An 18,286-nucleotide genomic window follows, 5' to 3' on the forward strand; every position below is an offset into this window, starting at 1 on the left:
GTAATACTATTCCAGACCAGTCATCCAGTGTAATGAAAGCTGTTCAGTGTGCACAGTGGTGGTGTGAGACTGATTCTGTGTATCAGCCAGGCCAATAAAGTTGTAGAGATCCAGAAACATTTTAGCGCTTCTGGCTCCATGGTCCCGAAGTCAATGAATGGGTTTTTAGTTAAATGCCTGGAATAAGATCCGTGGTGAACACAAGCTCAAGATATTTTCACGTCTCATTCTACAACATAAAATACATATGTAATACCCTTGTTGTTTTTTAAAAGCTTTTACTTGTCTTAAAAAAGGTGGTTGCTCACAAGTGGCTAAAGGGACATTTAAACTTCATCAGCCAAACAGGTAAATCTACTCACTCGTCCGCTTTCACATCCTCGTTGTGTTTACAATCGAGCTCTTGCTTATTACCATAACTCCAACTTTCAGGGAAAAAAGTTGTCGGAAGTTTATGCATATTTTGTTTATAGCCTACAGTTTGCTTTTTACTTTGATGATTGTACTTAGGCTTCAAAATTATTAAAAGTTTTCTGCAAGACTGGAAAAGCCAATGCAAAAAAAAAAAACCCTATTGGTTTATTATGAAGAGATCCAGGGTTATGATAACATCCGGGCTGGCCTACAAAAATATACGTCATCACAGCAACACTCTATTAAAAAGACTAGATTAGAGATTATAGGCATCAAGGAGTTACCCTGCCCGCTCGCCTGATTAACACGAGTTGTAGTTACAGCTTTTAGTTATACCTTTGGTGTTTCAAAATGTATTTAAAGTGCTTCAGTGTAAAATGCACATTTTTATTTGAATGTTGAGTAAATATATTTTTTTAGATAAATGCACATTCACTTCCCACAATTTTTTTAGTGTGTCTTGTATCATAAAATAATAAACTGTTTCATTTTAATAAATGCATTAATATTGACCACTATTGGTTGATAAATCCTGACAGGAGAAAAAGAGAGATAAGAAGGCAGTCTGTGCAGTCATAGAGCCAAACATCAAATCACACTCAATCTCACAAATATCAATCTGGAAAAAGAAACAATTGTTCTCAACCTCCCTATTCTCTGTATCTGTCTGAACATCAGTGCAATGGTAATGTTTAAAGACATCAAAATGTAAGTTTTTTAGCTTTTAGCATGAATATGTTAGCCTTAAGGTTATGAATAAGCTGGTGTGTTTCAAAACAATAACAAAATTAGCATTTAGGAGATATAAGCATTCAAAACATACAGTCTCTCACTCTTCCGCTAAAATAGATCAATGATTTTAATAACATCACTGAGGACTTCAGCTTCTCATCACATCTTCTGTCCAATCAAATGCTCTCTAGAATCTAAAGCTCCGCCCCCTATGCTATAAACACCACCTGGACAAAGGAACCGGTGATGCGTCACAGAGCAATATGGGTCAGAGATGTGTGTTCAGCTGCTCAAACGCTTGAGTTTTATTCCCTTTTCCAACTGTACGTTGGTTAAGAATGAAATGGCTAGAATATATTCACACCTTTACTATTGAATCCAACATATCATCAGCGCTTGGATTCACTTCCATGGTTCTTTCAAGTACGACTTGCAGTCTGTGAGGTAAACTAAACGCTATTGGCTATTTGAAAAGGGGGAGGGGCCATTTAACATGTCCCGCCTTAGCTTCTTGTTTCAGTGGAAATTACGTCAACGCATCAAACAAAGCTGCGCCTTCCAAGGCACTTCAGTGGGCCTTTAAGAAATACATCTACCTTTGTGTGAAACAGATGGCAAGTTCAGGTACCTGAAGTCATCTGTGCCTTCTGTAGACCAGCCAAAAAGGGCTGTGTAGCAAAGATTCTTCTGTTAGTCCCCGGCTAAATCTGCTTCCTGCACGAAACTGAAATACCATTCATGTGTCCGGCATGGATTTGTAAAATGATGTTAGTCCAGTCAAATCAGGTGTTTTATGAATCATGAATAACAAATGGAAATCCAGTCTAATGATGTTAGGTATTGAGGACAGGACAGAATTTATAATAAATCAGTGTTTCTCAACTGGTGGGTCACGGTTTTTCTGATGCGAAAGACGTGCGTGAAAGCCGTTGACAGTTCAGTCAGTCGCACTTTAAGTGAGTAAATGTTATTTTCATAACTTGTTATGAAATAAAGTCTTTCACCACCCGAAAAAACCCTGAACTTTCCTGTCCTGCCGGCTGTTAATACTGTGCTGATAGCACTCACTCTCAGCGCTGTATATCACTTCATAATAAATACATTTACGAAATTACCAAAAAGTACCAATAAATTATGTAACTGGTATTTCGTATGTTAGCTGGAAAGGATTTTCATGCAGGTATGAAGTATTTAATTTTTTTTCTTCTATTTTTTAGGAATTAGGTCAAATATAAAAAAAAAAACATAATAATAATAAAAAAAGAAAACTGGGTTGCTTTTTAATGACCATGGGAAAATGTGGGTCCCATGGTCAAACCAGTTGAGAATCACTGTAATAGATCTTTATAAACAAGAAAAATGTAAACACACAAAACTTCAGCCAACAGGGATGGAAAACAAAAGACCCATGGTGGGGCAAAACTAGAACGGGAATATATCTATAGCAAAACAGGGAGAAACAGACACCGGTTACTCACCAGACGCACCGACCGACAAGAACACAAGCGTCATCACAAAACGAACCAGCAAAAGACAAGCATAAGTTCTCCTCTATTCAACGTGATTGTGTTGTACTCTATACTTATGTTGTAATCTGAGTTTTTTTAAAGTTTCTTATTATTGATCATTCTGCATCACGCCTCTCTCTCTTGGGATTTAAACTACATGTGGTTTAAATCTTAAGGGATTACAACACAATCACATAACGTTAACGAGAGACAATGAATAGAGGATAACTATATTTTTGTGTGTCTTTTTTTTAAAACGGTAACGTAAACCTCGAGTACTTGTGTAACTTGTGTAACTGGTGTTCGACTAGAAGAAATGAGTAGTCGACTAATTTCTTATTACTGTATATTTACATTTTAATCAAAAAAAGAACTCTTATTATATAATTACACTGCAATTGTAATTACAAGCCACATCTGAGTTGCATTAAACAGCATCTTTGTAAATATACCTAAATGCCACCTCAAATGCAAAAATGGATTTTGTTGATAGTGATTGTATTTGATTGGCATATAGTGTCTTATTCTAATTTGATGTATTGATTAAATGTAAGAATTTTACATAATGAAAAGATGTATACATTTTAAAGTTAGGAAAAATTGCCGCTATGAAGGGAAAAAAATGCTGGAAATCAGTTGTGTGTGTGTGTGTGTGTGTGTGTGTGTGTGTGTGTGTGTGTGTGTGTGGTCAAAGTTATATATGTTTTTTCTAAGTAATATTTTTGTCATTTTTTACCTTTGCTGTGACAAAGCAAACAATCAGCTATCATGATTTATATATGCAGTTCTGTGGCTGAAATGTGCATAGCTTTCTCAAACTGTCTGTTTAAAAGAACAGAGTAAGAGAAGAAAAAAAAGCAAAAAGAATTAAATGAATGAAGGCATAAGTAACTCCAGATGCAGAGCTGTTTTCGAGCTTGTTTTTTCTCTTTCAGCTGACCTACATGGAAAATCACTGCACAACTTCACATGTATTCCTGCTCAGTTGATTGAGAATGAGCCATATCAACTTAAACATAGTAAATGAAACACAGCATAAGTCTCTTTCATTGCCTCACTCTCTCACGACCACAGATCTCAGATCTGTCTCTGATTCGCTACAGAACATAAGCACAGCTGTTGCTTGGCTTTTCCCAAAGATCCCAGCATTTTTTCTGGAGTTCCATTTCCCATGGGTGTGCCTTTCTTCCTCTCTCTGTCTGTGAGCTCGGTCAGAATCAGGTCTGTAGGCTGGATCAAACCCCACGGTCTCTTTTCTAAACCTCACAAACACAACGAGATCTAGATGAATGTATACATGAAACCATATAATATGGAAAACACTAGATTATTCTGTTCCATGTGGGATTAAATGACAGAAAACTAGTCAACACTGCAGAGTTTCTTTGGCTCAGGGAGTGATGGCAAATTTGACATCTTTCTCTCTTTTGACCACTGTAATCAAGTCCTTGATATTTTTTCCTTTTTTGGAAAGTTATAGAAACATTATGGACTTTTTTTTTCTTTCTATTGGAGCAAATGGGAACACAAAAATGATATTTGTTGTAGTTTCAGTTCACAACTATAGAAGTTTACCCAACTATGATGACTTCTGAGAACCCCGGAAATGTGAAAATGTCTTAGATAATTATTGTGTATCATTGGAACTGCACATAAAGATTGTAAAAATGCAGCATTTCATAATGCCATTTATTTAATTTGTACTGTATGAAAATGATTATACATCACAATAACTTATCACCAGCCAACCAAGTAATTTAAGAAACGTTACACCGTTTTTTTTGGACTCTATATGAGCAAAGCGAACAAAAGAAAAATTTAGGATAAAGTGTGTTTCATTATTTCCATAATGAAATTTGTATTGTGTCTTACACTGTTGTTTTTGTATTTCAGCATTTCGAATGATTTATACATACATGAAAAAAGTATAACGTCAGGCTGTGCTCAATTATTTTTGTCGATTTCACTTCAGATTTAGATTCTTTTTAAACACATCACTGTTATTGTTTGTGTTTGAGATTATGATGACATATCCATTTAACTCAGTTGAACACATACAAAGAACAGGGCTCAGCATCCTCATAATATGATATCAGAAAATATTTTCAGTCATGATTTGTCCATATCACTTCAAAAACTAAACTAGGTCTACTGGAAAAAAAATCATTCTATACATATAACTCTGTTTCCATATTTTTTTCATCGATTTTAGCCATATTTGGATGGTAATTGTTTCTCATGGGAACGTAGGGCTAGTCTGTGATTTTATTGCCATCTGAAACTAGAATGTCAGTGTAAAAATCCCCGGCCGAATTACCCGTTTTTTTGACAAACACCAAGGTCATGTGGTAGTTTCATTATCAATCCAAATCCACATCTCTGAGTGAACAAGAAGAGATCGATTCAAAATTCACTGTTAAAATCCTTTTTGTCCACTGCCGAGCTCCATATACGATAACGACTGCGGTTCGCTGTAATCTGGATGCATTTTAAAGATGTAGCCGAAGGGCTGATTCACACAGAACACGTTTTTAACAGCAAAAAGTCAGCAGGTCAGCGTGATGAAAAAAAGTGCATGTGCATTCAAGTCCAATTTGAAATAAAAAGTTATCAAACACACTTTCATTTGTTTCAATAACTTTTACTTGCCAGAGTAACTTGAAATTGTCAAGTTCACATAACTTAATTTTTTCAATTACGCAACCCGCAACGAATTTCAATGTATCATTTTTAAAGAGAAAATTCAATACAGAAAATTATTTTAACTATAGCACGTCTATCTTCCTATTTTTAAATATTTAAATAATAAAAAAAAAAATCATATAATTAATAGGATATTATTTTCCTAAATTCATTAAATGCGTTAATCTTCGTATTCCAATGACATTTTACGTAAAGCATGACAATCATGTGACGGACCACGTGAGCCGTGCGTTCCCGGAACTCTCTCTTCCACCGCGAATAAATCGCAATGCGAATGTTTGAGTTTTATCACTGAGGTGCCATGCAAATAAATTTTTACGGACTTCCACATGAGAAACAATTACCGTCCAAATAGGGATTTTGTTAACCACTACATAGTAGTACATGTAAATGTTAAAATACAGTGTAATTTTGCTGTATATCAGAAGCAGCATTATAGAATTTTTTTTAGTATGTGGTGCTGAGCATGTGACATCTGTTAATAATCAAAAATCTGCAGTTCTGAAATATTTTTAGAACTCTGGAACCAGTATTCTCTCCGGCCACATTCACACTGCAGCTACATTCGGTTCTCCGTTCACCTTTTACTGTGTAAACACACACAGTTCAGTCATTTACTGGTGTGACAACCGCATTGTACAACTGAATTAACTCCTGAAAGATGCAGGTAGTGACAACAGCATTTACAAAATTTCTAGTGTGTGCAAAACTGAACTGAATAACTAGTTGTTAATGACGTATTTAAACACGCATCAGTGATGTCTCTCATCTGTTTGGTCGACGGGAAAGAGGTACGAGCCTTGACAGAGGCTTTCGTGTTGCCAGATCTTGCTAGAAAAACAGCCAACAAGAACAAGCCAATTATAAACTGAAAAAAAAAATCCAAGTTGAGACCAAGACCAAAATTACGCAATGAAAATGGCACCACCTGCCCACTTTAATAACTTCCTAAACTTGATCTCTTTATGAGCCAAACCCAAACAAGCCCCAAAACAAGCCTATATATAATAAGTGGTAAAACTTAAAGAGAGCGCTCTGCAAATCAGCCTTTCAAGCATGAACAAAACGTGACACCTGTGTCGACAGTGATTGTGTTTAAATTGTAGAATATCTCTTTTGCCACTATAATATTACTTTGGTCAAAAATAGTGCATACCGAACACTCCAGATGCCAGAATGTTGCTATGGTTACGGTTACCACTGTGTCAATTTCGGGAGCGAGTCGTGTTCCCTGCACAAACAAAACGATCATATGGGATTCACTACCGCATTTAAATGCGCTTCACTCCTGAAACGTTAAGTAGCCTTACACTGCTGTTATCAAAATACGGTAAGAAGCTCTGGTTACCATGATGATAATGGTGTGAGGTTTGCTGGTGACCATCCCCTCTTCCAGTGGTGTGATTTCCAAGAAAAGCTGTTCCTGCTGGCATGAAAAGATGTGTGAATGGTTTCTTCTCATTACGGAGTGCAACGCCTGTAGTAGACTGGTGGTACAGCCCATGCCTGAAGATCCAAAACCAGCCAAGAGCTTCAGGAGACCCCAACCTGAAGCGGAATCACCTGAAGGACTATCTCTTAGAGTGAACAACAGCAAAAACACCAGTCTGTTTTCTCTCTCTCTCAAGATATCTTCAAGTCTTTTGAAATTGGTTCACAACAAGACCTAATCTGGGGTCATCAAAATGAAAAAAAGTCGTTTTTTTTAGGCCTAAAATCAGAATTATATTAAAATAAAGTATCAAGATCATGTTGATTAAGTCCTCCAAGTCTGCGCCCCTCATCCTCTCCTATTGCCATTGTGTCCTCTGGTGTATCGGTCTGCCTCTGCAGATCCACTAACATCCTGTGAGTGTCTTCCTAAACCGCACACTCTCTCTCTCTTTCTTTCTGGAGAAGTGGAGAACCAGGAAACACTGACAACATTGTCTCACACAGATCAGCTGCAGCTGTGCCCAGCTGGACGCACCAATCAGCTCCCGCCCTCCACATCAGCTGACCAGGAAAAACAGCCAGAATCCCGCACTCCCACAGTCTGCTCCTGGACCCTCCGTCTCACACACACACACACACACACACACACACACACACAGTTTCTTTCCCTCTGGTTTTCTTACATTCGGTTCTTTTAGCATAGCAGACTTGTGATTTGTGAGAAAGGTTTAGATTTATCTCGAAAAGTGTGAAATAAGAAAATCAAGCTGAGTTCTGTTTAGCTGTGAAATTGAGTCTGATTAGATTGATGTGAACTATCGAACAGCTACAAGCAATAATATCAGGCTCAGATATCAAGCAAACGGGCCTTAAAGATCTTGTTAGTGACATTAAATCAGTGATGGTTACTCAAGATTTTCTGTGAGGGAATTCCAAACTTTTGCATTGACTATTGCAGCACTGTTTAAATGAGCTAGCATTCACAGAGGTCTATTATTGTGGCGAGTTTCGTATTTATACGCCTCAACAGCTTTGGTTGTGGTTGGTCTCTTTACATGTCACACAGAATCTCCCAGATGATGTGGACAGCTCTGCAAAAATAGCTGCTAATTTGTTTGTACTCTTTCTTACTCAATACTTTATGTGCACTGTATGGTGAAATAAGAGCTCCGCTGCTAGAATAGCTATTAGAGATCAGCTCTAACGCCAGCCGAATCCTCTGTTAAAAATAAACCATCCACCCGAACCTATGATTTTCTCAGATTTAGACATCCGCAACCGACCCACACTCGATCATCACATTACAATAGACATGTGACGGTATCAGCTTTTCATGTTGCGATAATTGCTGAAGCTTTTATCACGGTGATATACAGTATTATTACGATACTGAAATAAGTAAAAAAAAAAAAAGAAAAAAAAGTGTTGTCATTCTATAACAGATTTAATAACTTTTTCTTGTAACTAAAAGAGCTGAACATTTAAATACAATAAAGCAATACACAAAAATGTATAAAGTAAACAAATGTTTCAAACAGATCAAAGTGCTGAAGAATTAAAAAGAACAAGAGGGTATGCGTGTGACGTCAGCCTCGGCCGGAGTGACTGCGGTGACACACACTGAGTGCTAAAAAGACTGAGCGGCAGCATTGGTTTCCAGCGTCAAAAACACACAAAACACACAAAACACTGTAAAGACAGATTTGACAAGGAATTTGACTGCTGAAAGCTACAGAACAGAGAAACAAATGGATCGCTGCAATTCAAATGAACAACTGGACTCCAGGCAGCGAAAGGTGGATTTGCAGTTATTATTTTGTCAATATGTTGCATTTTGGGTAAAGTCATGCCCTATTCTATTGACATATATATATATATATATATATATATATAAAACACTGATATGAGTGATCACCCGGATTTGACCTACCTATATTGTATTTATATAAAGTGTTCACAGGCAAGTTTGCTTTATTTATTTCCCCAGCGTCGGAATCAGGCACATATAAATGTCAGGAAACACGATTCCTGGCTGCATGTCAATATCCATGGATTGCTGGAACTTTGGTAAGTTGTAGGGAACACTATATCGAGTCCAACTTTAAGTTTAAACTGATAATCGTTTGTTTTATTCGCGTTTTCGCAGTTTCTTTTGCCACTGAGTGTGTTTTTGTGTCCCGGCGAAAAAGTGACGTCAATGCATATGGTCTCATTAGTTAACGTTAGTTAATGCATTAACACATTAACAATGAAGAATAGCTACATTTGTTATAAATATCCTTAAAGTCTTACAGTATTTGGTGCTGTGATGAACACTATAGCGAATACAAAAATCTGAATGGCTGTTGGAACATTTAAATACAGCGGGGTTACCGGGGTAACCGCTGCATTTCTGCTGTGCCATCAGCGCCACCTGCTGTCAGAGAGAGAATGTGCGTTTTATTCAGAGCATCTCCCCGATAGCACGCGTACGTCACGGAGACGTCAATTTGATGTGCGTGTTTACATCTGGAAGATGTATTTTTTGATGAGTGTTTGTTCATCTGCAATACATCTATAAGATGTTTCCTGTCAGACGTCAAATAGGCGTTTAGAAAATGTCTTAAAGATGTTTATGATTTAGATTTAGAATGAATGTAAAACAAACATCTTAAAGACGTCTATCAGATGTTAGTAAACAGCAGATGCTTTCCAGATGAAGTGATCTTTAACAGACAATCTTGCAGACGTACGTGTGCTAGTTCACTCGTTCACTCGTTCCGCCATGCGCTTCTCATGCGTGTTGGGCATTTTAAACAGTTGACTGGCAAACTATTCTTAAATTGTACTTCTAAAAATCGGAATAATTCATTATAAATAATTACTCACGCTATTTTGAAGTGTCCACGATAGCAATATCATGCATGGTCATTATCGTATAACCGAATACCGGCACATGTCTACAATACAATTATTCAAATTCTCAGTGTTAAGCATAACGATCGTGGCATGTTACGTTGAAAGTCGGCTCCTTTTAAATTTATTTAAAGTAAAAGTTCTTCTTTGGCAAAATTACATTTCCTTTAAGCACAGGATTTACTCCCTTCAAACTTAGGGGCCGTTTACACAACACTGTTTTCAACTAAAAACGGAAAACGTTTTATGCGTTTTGGCCGTTCATTTACATGAACAACAGCATTTTGGGGGCCTGAAAACACAAGTTTTTGAAAATGCTACCGTTATCGTCTTCATGTAAACTACAAAAATGTGAATTTGTGAAAACGGTGATGTCATGTGCACGTGTTCAGTCTGTAGGTGTGCAGTGTTTCTTTATAAAGTGATATTGCCAACTACTGGCAGAATACAGTGTTTTTAGTCGTTTTCGCGGATCTGTGTGAACAAGGACCGTTTTGACAATGTTGTCGTCTGTACGCAAAAAAAACACGAAGGGAAAATTTTCTGGTTTTTAGTACATCGCTGTCGTGTAAACGTACCCTAAATGTCACTTTTTCTGTCGCTTCAACTTCCCGAATACACGCAATAAATCAAATACGCTCTTCCTAGGCAAAGGCTGGAAATAGACTTTATTAGTTTGTCATTTACATGCAGCGCTCCACAGCCGTTACATCACATGCACTTGTTACAGCACTTGATCCATCCTTTTATATTCTTTCCTTCCATTTGTTTTATTTTTAATTCTCCTTTTTATGATTTCTCTCGGATCTGTTTTCCTCCATTGCTGCTGAAACAAGTCAGTCACAACAAGTCACAACAACTGTGTAGTTTAATGAGAGTCTAAAATTAGTGCCTGATGAAAAATTAAGCTTTAATCACGTTAAAATTTCCATCGTTATGTTGTAAAATACAGAATATATAATATATAGATAGTATAATGATGACCACTAGGAGGTGCTCTAGGCATACATTTCCCTTGATTGAGTTGTTGTTGAAAACGAAAGTAACAGTACATTTACACAACAAAGATATACTAAAAACAGAACTTTTTTTTTTTTTTTTTTTTTGCACAGACAACAGCATTAAAAACAGCAATTAAAACAGCAAGTAAAAGTACTGATATGATTTATCTTTGTTTCGTTTTTGTACATCACAAAAAAACCTGCTGTTTTAACTGGTGTTTAGACTTTTTCTATCCACTGTAAATGTCAAAATATCTTTCCAGCATGTTTGTTGCAATGAATTTAGGCAGTTTTGCACTCTGCTCGTATTTCTCTTCAAACCACACATATGAGAACTGTGAAGCAAAATAACATCAGGTATTTCACACATTGGTCACTGACTGTAATAAAAAAAAAAAGAAGTAAATAAAAAAACATTTACTGAGCACATTTGACTCATAACTGCATCAACTGAGCACATGCTTGCAATGTGTTTAGACATTGAATGAGTGTGTGTGTGTGTGTGTGTGTGTATGTGTGAACTGCAAAATAATGTATGTGTGTGGACTACTTCTGAGTAAAACCTCAACACACAGGATATTGCACAGTGCACACCTACAAAAACTTCTGAGAAACAGAGAGCACTGTGTGTGTGTGTGCGCGTGTGTGTCCTGTAAGCCATGTGACAAGTACTCTGCAATGGAGGGTGCATGAAAGACTCTTAAGTTCATTGCACAGCTTTTGTGCCATCTAGTGTTTGTCCATCTACACCACAGGAATTTCAGGAATTTCATTAGTTAAATCAAATCAGTATTTTGTCAGTTAAACTGTACGCAAATCAGAATCAGTTTTAAAGAGGTCATGAATTGAGAAATCTAATTTTCCTTGATCTTTTGAAATCATTTTTTAAAGATCATTGTACTATAAAAAGATCCTGTAAGTTTCAGAACTCAAAACTTCCTTTAGTCCAAAAACAGTAGTAAAGATGAGAGAACTGCAAACACAGAATTACTTCAGCAACAACACCATAGAAATGTCTCTGAGGACTACAAGATGTTTTTAAAGGCCAAGCTGTGGAAAAACACAGTCTTTGCATTGCCATCTTTGTGATCGTAATACTAAGAAAGCGTGGATGAACTTTATTTTTATCTTTATTTTTATGTTCCAGTCAGATTTGCATCAGTAAGACACTGTTCGTTTGTTCACTTCATTTTACTGCAGATTCGTTTTTAAACAAGACACAGTTCAGAGAGACTAAAAAATAATAGATGATGCAGAGCCGACTACATTGGTTCCAACAATAATGTCACAACACACAAGAGTGAGTAACAGTATTTTTACCATATGCCATTTGATATACGGAGTATTTGTACTGTAGCGCCGCAGTGAAACTGAATAGTTGTGATGTTTGTGATTTGCTGTTCTATCTGTGCTTCAGCATTTATGGGGTTAATGCGTTGGATTATTGGATACGGAAGAATGGAGAGAACGCTGCTTTTGTTATTGTTTCGATCCAAGCCATTCGCTGAGTGACATCTTCTGTTTTGTCTTCAGTAAGACATTACAATGTTTCATTTGATTTAAAACATGATACTGCAAATGACCATGTATGTTTTTACTTTATTGAAAAGGATGAACTATGAATAGCCCTATGAGAACGACAGTGCGACAAACAATGGTTCATACATTCATATTTCCATTTACACAAAACACTGTAAGTCATCCTGTGTCAACTGTGGTACTTACTTATTTTAATATGCAAAACTGTTACCTAATAATAGCAGTGGGCGTTTACTTCAAAAGTCTTGAATGCGGCATCCCTATCAAAACAGTGTTCGAAAGAGGGGGTCAAAACAGGATAGAAAATTGTTTATTACTTCAGTTTTTTTATGTAAAAATCTTGATAACATTATAAGTGAACATTATAAGTGATCAGTGAACATTATAAAAAAAAAAAAAGACCCCTTTAAATGAGGAAACCATAATAAAGTAAAACAAATTTTTTTTTGTCTAACTACAAGAGAATCTGATGCATATTTTCACTGTGCAACATCATTCAACCATGCAAATTATTATTTTTTTGTTAATCACCCTTAACCCTAATTTTTTTAATACATACATACATACATACATACATACATACATACAAATATGTATGTACACACACACACACATCACAAAGAGCTGTGCACATGCAAAATTTTGGATGTACAAGCACCATTAGTGCACCACTAGCAAAAGATGTGTGCCCCTTTTCATTTGCCATGTTTCCATTAAAAATGAACTGCACGTTTGCGATTGTTCACACATTCACACTGACAGCGATTAAATCTTTGTAAATCTCATCATAAAGCAGTTATGTCTCTTTAGAAGACTTGAATCAAACCGCTCGATTCATATGGAGTACTTTTATAATGTCTTTATGTTGGCAACTTTTTGATATTTATATTTATATTGTTTTCTATATATACATATATTTCCTTTATGTTCTGAAAATTAGTGCAAATCTGAAAATCTTAAGGTTTTGGAACGGCATGAGAGCGAGTAAATGATGACAGAATTTTACTTTCTGGGTGAACTATCCCTAAATTAATCATCCCTAGATGATACTTTTGTCCGTCGGCTATTCCTGTGCACAACGTGTATCACATGACTTGTGTTTGCCTGCCCGATTATAATCAAGGCTACGACCTGATTGGTCCCAATCATAGACAAAAAAAAAGAAAAAAAAGATGGACGACGCACCTTCACTCTCTTCCATTGTAGAAAAGTGAAGCCGCCTATGTCCCAGTATGGCGGTAACATCTTGGAGCTCAAGTCTACGCAGTATTGAGCGTGAAGTAGAGCAGCCTCAGCCGTGGTGTCAAGGCCCTGCCAACACTCCCACTGAATCGGTTAGTACAGTTTACTGCAGAACAGCTCATGTTGGTGTGAAATAAACAGTTATGGAAATTTTATGGAAAATTAAAGTTAATGCTCCGATCTCCTCCCAAAGATCCTGAAAAAAGTCTGTTGGTGCCTCAGTGGTGGCTCTTTCACTCAGAGAAGCTGTCAATCATGACATCACACTCCCATTTTTATACTAAAATCAAACATTTAAAAAAAAACTAACACTTGAACTTACATCAGTGTGATAAAAACAACCTAAAATGTGATAAAAACAACCTAAAACCTAAAAACAGAAACCATCTTTGGACCAAATTTATTTGAAGTGTAATTTGATTTGTTTAGTTTTATCTCACATCCCATTAGATTACATGGAGAGGGCAGGGTTCATGACCTATACTGCATCCAGCCACTTGGGGCGATCAAAACGCTTTGGCTTCACTTTTCAGGACTAGTGTGGTCCCAATTTGTAAAGCTCAATCTAAACTCCAACCCTACACCTAACCCTAAAACTAAAAATACTGGGGAGTAATAATCTGGCTGAGGTCAGGAATTAGATGTAATGCTTGCTATCGCACACCGGTGCTATTACAGAACAGTCATTGCCCAGCGGAATCAGATACACATGTTCAGACATAGCTCAAATGTCCACGTATAGCATGTGACCATCCATTCTCCCAATCGCTTAATCTCTGTAGGGTCGTGGGGGTGCTGGATCCAATCCCAACGTCTCGGGCCGAAGGCAGGGAAACACACTGGAGAGATGGCCAGTCCATCACAGGGCTCACACACATTCACACACTTATCCCAATGGACAATTTATTGGGTACAGTAAAGTTTACCTGTGCTGCGTGTCTTTTGGATTTGTGGGGTAAACCAGAGCACCCGGAAGAAACCCATGCCAACACAAGGAGAACATGTAAACTCCCCACAACATTGCCTCCAGGTTTTGCCGGTAATCAAACCGAGGACCTTTTTGCTGTGAGACAACAGTTCTACCCACTGAGCCACCTATTGCAAACTTATTTGATTTAAAACAACATTTGGGAGATTAGATGTGAGAAAGTCATATCTCCTTCATTTTTTGTCTGTTTACACGCTTTTAATAATATATGATCAGGGTCTGAGTAAAACAATCCCATTTTTTTGTTCCTGTGTGAACGCAGCCAGTGTAAACAGCTTCAATCGTTGCCCTTGCTTGTGTCGCCGGAAATCGCTAGCTCTTTTTGAAAATGAATGATGTTTGGTCGCTGTGAATCATTTTTATTGTGAACCACCCTTGACTCTATGCGACTGTGATCAAAACCAAGTTACACTTGTGTAAGTGGCAGCAGAAAGCCAAGAGGCCTGCAGGTGGCAATCTCAGCCTTGCATGAGTATAGAGAGAAACATTTTTTCTTTTTTCCTTTTTTTGAGAAAAGGAAACTATTAATTCCACCTTAGGGAGGCATTAATAGCCTTCAGACATGAAGGAGTAGAGGAAGATAAGCATTGAGTTTCCTCTCTCTTTTCCTCTCACTCTTTGTGTAATTCATATTTAGTTTTACTAAATGTATAACTGTATTAACATTATTGATCTCACTGATTGGAGACTGATTGGTTTATTTATACTGCCAGTGAATTGCAGCTTTTTTTCACAGCCATTTGGCACTGACTGAATCTTGGTGCATGCACAGCAAAATCCAAGTGTTAAATGTACACAGCTTGATGGGTCCAGTTTAAAGACTGTAAAAGTAACACTTAAGCAGTGTTGCAGTTAATTTGATTAATAAGTGATGAATTAAAACAACTGTATGTAGTTGTATGTATTTTTGCGACTACAGTTAAGTGAGTGGAATTCATTAATATACTGTCATAAATTGACCACTGCCATAATTACAGTGGATAGATGTACATGTGTATTTGTTGACAAGCGTAATCATTTCAAACGCTATGAAGCCTAACCCTAACCCTAACCCTAACCCTAACCATGTGACTGATAAGATGAGCAATATTACAACCATAAAAAAAGAATAAACTATGGTTACAATTTTCACACATATATTGTGTGCTAAGCGTTTAAACTGTAATCAAATGTTGGCAACAAGATAGGCCACATTGCATGTAACATTTGACAGTATATAGACTATTACAAGCTAGGTTGCAAACTTTCAACGCTTACCTGGCATGAGATGCTATCCTGAGACTGATTTTTGACGTCCCAGACTAACTACAAAACTCTGTGAGATAGGATGACACTGATAAGGTTATAGCCGTTGTCGACTTTCATAAATAACACTGGTAGGGCGGTCCACTCTGCTGTCGGATGTACTTTTTTGTCCGTTAGTCTTGACTCGTGACACAGACAACTACAACTAAAATCAAGACAGTATAAACTGTTTCCAACTCTGAATTAGTTCAATTACAAAATATAATCCATGCATTGCTAATGGTGTATGAGCAAAGCTATGTTGCAATACTTATTTTGCCGTAAAGCCACTTTCACGGAATTTCGTACCCGCTCACCAAACTTACGTATTCCCCAAACAGACGTTTGGTTAGAATGTGGCAAAGAATCAGAAGTCATTCGGCTTATTGGAAATCAGTGTACCATCAGAATGATTTTGTAACTGATATTTCAAGGTTGCTTTAAGTGACAATTTGACCATCAGTAGCCGAGTTTCCATTACCCTTCAAATAGCGCAAATTGAAATGGCGAATTGAAAACAATTCGAAAAAAGGAATATTTCGCAAAACTGCAAGGGAAACAGTTTATTTTTCCCGCATTTACGGGTCACCTGACTTACATAAAAGTCGATCATTCTTTAAAGATGACGTGGTATGTTTGGACAGAAGACTAGACAGAGTTCTTTATTAAACTCATAAACTCATTAAAAGTATCACGGGAAAACTGGATTCTAAACAACAAAGAAATGCCACAATTGATCAAGACCTTGAAGCAGAAGGAGGGAGAAACACCTCATATGTACCGCTCACAAGTATAAGGGGCTTTCCTTGCCATTAATACTTGGATAACACACCTATGTCTCCTTCAATTTAAAATAATGGCTAGTGCAGTGACTGGGATATACATAAACCTATCAACATCCGTTTCCATGATTTTTGTAAGAACTTATCGCAAGAGGAAAAAAATATGCTTAGGTTTAGCTCTAGTTGTTTGTTTGAAGTCACCATTATGGTGATTAGTGTTTCCTTTCGTGCAGGGATGTCAAACTCATTTCCTGGAGGGCTACTGTCCTGCAGTTTAGCTCCAACCAGGCTTGTTGCGATAGTCTGTGTTGATAGTGTTGCTAGCTGCTTAGTGCTTCCCTTTAGTGGTGCACTTGGCCCTTCTATTGACCCTAGTGCACTTGGGCCTTGTTTTTATGTTGTTATCTCTGGTCACTATAACAGTGTTTATAAAACACATTTTCTGTAGCAAATGAATATCAAATAAGATCAAGTGATGTTGGCTATTTTTTTGTAGTGAAATTATCATCATACAATGGCCAGATTCTCTGACTTCATCCAAAGTGTTATCATGGATTATTTGCGGCATTCATAAATTTGTGTTTTGTGTTACCAAATCTCCAGCGTGAGATCCAGCAGTCTTGTGGAAATGAGATATTCTGAGTGATTTTGAACAAAATGTGGACAGGCACAGACATTAACAATCAGCAGAACTCAACAATGGTGACAATCAACAAAAAAGTTTCAGGCATGCATTGCAGCATGAATAAACTATGTAGCTGAATTGTCTTACTATTTTCTGCATTTATTTTTTGTTGGTTTTGTTGACTTTTGTCACCATTGTTGAGGTTTGCATGATGAGTGTTGATGTTTAAGTGTGTCTCCATAGCAGAGATGGGCACTCGAGTTAGAGACTCGGACTCGAGTCACATTTAAATAGTCTTCAGACTTGACTCGGACTCTAACTGAAATTACTTCAGACTTGACTCGGACTCGACCAAAGGACTCTATATTTTAAAAACGACTCAAGTCTTTAATCCTTAAAGTCCCCGTGAACCGGAAGTTGCAAACGACTTTTCTCCAGTGTTGTGATGTATTTCCAAGTGAAACGGAATATTGAACAGAGAGCAGGGTTTTACTTTAGCGCTCCTCCTCTCCATCTCTGCTCATGCAGACTAACGGTTTGAGGGGAGTGGTTAAGCATCTTCAACCCAAGCCGTCAAACTGACGTTATCAGAAAAGGAACGCCATTCCAGACCGGAAGTAACTTTTCAGATTTTGATTTAAGATTACCACGGCAAAAAAAAATTCTGTGTATTAACTTGCACGGATTAATTGTTCACCACAAGACTAGTAATATGCGCTAACAGAGTAAATAGAGTCAATTTTGATTTCATGTCGACTTTAACTAGGCCTACTGATATAATAAAAAAAAAAAGTGTTTTATTTGAATGGTTTTATAATTTCTGCATCACATATATTCCCCTACGTGTCGTGGTAGTTCGGACCCTTGTATTGCATGTAAACTCTGAAATGTCATAATGAAAGTCCCATGAAACATGACGGGAGAAACCGTGCCATATGTTCTTTCATTTGGGTTTATTAACATGTCAAATCGGCTAGATGCAAAGAATGTGGGCAAACAATTAAAGACACTGGAACAACAACATCAAATTTGATGAGACATCGCATCCACAAAGGTTAGTCACATTACATATTATACTGTGGTGCAGCTGCATGGCTCCTTTGGACTGCAATCCTGTTAAAACATTAACAAATAAAATC

The 18,286-nt window shown here is 37.2% G+C and overlaps 1 protein-coding gene across 1 annotated transcript in view; it reads right to left on the bottom strand.

The window, feature by feature from the left end:
* Positions 1–18,286, bottom strand: part of dock10 (dedicator of cytokinesis 10) — a 124,858-nt gene that overhangs the window by 81,975 nt on the left and 24,597 nt on the right. The gene's annotated exons all lie outside the window — the stretch shown is intronic.

This window comes from Rutilus rutilus, assembly GCF_951802725.1.
Source record: "Rutilus rutilus genome assembly, chromosome: 9".
In the NCBI taxonomy this organism is placed as follows: Eukaryota; Metazoa; Chordata; class Actinopteri; order Cypriniformes; family Leuciscidae; genus Rutilus; species Rutilus rutilus.